We start from the raw sequence: 2,273 nt of genomic DNA, 5'->3' as shown, positions 1-2,273 counted from the left end.
TTAGAACTTGCTCGGTAATGCTTATGAGGGCCACAAGGAGAGTTTAATACTTTGGTATGATAGAGGCACTTAGGTTTTTCATTCTAGCCAAATAGCCTTCATTTGTTTATTGATTCTGTAGATAACCCCTTCTTTCACCATTTCTTGTATCATATTCTATTACCACTTAGTTTTATTCTGCTTTGGGTTATGATTTTGCACATGAGTTGTTTTATTTAGAATTTTTGTCTTGGGAATAGCTTTGGAATCTTGTAGCAGCTTACTTCAATCCAAAAAGAAATTCACTCTATTATGTGAATGTTCTTCCCTTATGAAAAAAAAAGAAAAAAAAAAGAAGAAAGAAGAAAAATATAGAAATAGAAGAATAAGAGGGAAAGGTGATAAAAAGAAAGAAAGTAAGTGAGCTAAACATTTTGACTTGATTCTTATTTCCCACCTTGGACTACTGTTCATTGTTTATCCCTTATAATTTTTGTGGCTTGTGTGCATGTCATGTATTTCATTGCAGAACACCATAGGTTCAACTCTGACTAAATTTACCTACCCCTACCTAATCCCCATTACAACCCTTATAAAGACCTTTTGACATGGTTGTTGACTCTCCATAAGTGGTAGGAGTATGATTTAAGAGCAAGCATATAGTAAGTAAGGCAGTAGTTGATGCATTGAGCGATTAAACACTACCCCTTTAAACACTTTGAGTGATTTAGAGTGAATCTGGTGAGGAGTTGGTTCTAAATAATTTTGTTGAGATAGTATTTTGTGAATCAATAGCATCTTGGTTGTGATACTTGAATTGATTGCTTCGTTTCTTTCTGTTTGACTTACACTTGTTAAGGATATGTGCAGGGGCTCTCTAGTTTGTTTGTCAGTTTAAGTGTTGTCTCTTAGTGGTTTATTTTCCTTATTTTACTTTTGATTGCTTGAGGATAAGCAATGAGCTAAGTGTGGGGTTATTTGATGTGCGTAAAATACACACATCTAAATGGGGTTTTTAAGATCAATTTTATAGATATTTGGATGTGAATTGGTACCAACACTCACCCTATGCGTATGTTTGTGTGCATTAGGTCCAAAAGAAGTCAAAGAATGAAAAAGGAAAGAATTGGAGCATAATTGGACGTCAAAGCTGCCGAAACGAGCTAAGTACGAGCATGAGGAAGCTGAACATGGCCGTGTTGGTCTCAACACTGGCCGTGTTCTAAACATGGTCACAAACACAGGCCGTGTTACCAACACGGGAACTAACACGGCCGTGTTGGACATCAAAGAAGAAGTAGATCTTATGGGGCACGGCCACAAAGAGTAATATCCTTAACACGGCCAGGGACACGGCCGTGTTGGAGGCGACAGGGGGTATTAATTAAAAGAACGAAGAGAGAAACAAAAGGAGGGAGGCGGGGGTTAGAACGTCCCAAAACTCTAATTTTTCTTTCTCTAAGGGTTTTCTGAGTTGAAACTAAGAGAAAAGGAGACTTGGATCAAGGTTTCAATCAGATTCCCTTGAAGGATCAAAGATTGGGGAGGTTCGTTGATTAATTTTCAAATCGAGCAAGAGGAACAAGAATCGATTCAATTGGAGCAAGGATTTGGGGCTGTTTACTTTCATCCAAGGGTGTAATCGGGTTTTCTCTACCTTTGCTTATTGTTGTAATTGAATTCTTGTATACTTTGAGAATGAACATGATTAGCTAGATTGATTAAATCCATTAGGATTTCTTTACTATGTTGGCTTGATATTATATTGTTGGACTGTTTGGGTTAATTTTATATTCTTCTTGTTTTCAGTATTAATAAGATAATGCATTATTCATGAGACGTTGTGAATTGTGTGTTTAGATTGCTTTGTGTGATTGAGAAGTCCATTTGGCAATTGGAATTTTGAATAGCAAGAACTGGTTAATAATCGCTTAGAGATGAGAATAATTAACTAGCCGGATTAAGAATTAACAAAGCTTAATAGAGGCGGATTAAAGCTTAATGCTAATTTAAGAATCAATCGTTAGGAAGAGATTCCAACTTTAGATTATTAGGTTTAGGAATTCGGTTATCTCGAGAGAGAAACCGAATTCGGTTAAGAATTCATCCACGGGTAGCATAATTAGACTCACCGATCCTTTATCTTTTGTTTGATTGCCAACTAGTTTAGATTCCCTTTGGGTTTGTCTTCTTGTCTTGATTATTTCGTTTATCAATCACTCTTGCATCTCTTTTAGGACTTAGTTTGTAGCTATTAGTTAGTTTAGAAATTATTTATCGCTAATTTTAGGTTA

This window comes from Ricinus communis, chromosome 7, assembly GCF_019578655.1.
Source record: "Ricinus communis isolate WT05 ecotype wild-type chromosome 7, ASM1957865v1, whole genome shotgun sequence".
NCBI lineage: Eukaryota > Viridiplantae > Streptophyta > Magnoliopsida > Malpighiales > Euphorbiaceae > Ricinus > Ricinus communis.
The sequence above is the reverse complement of the archived record's forward strand: the minus strand, read 5'-3'. Positions refer to the sequence as shown.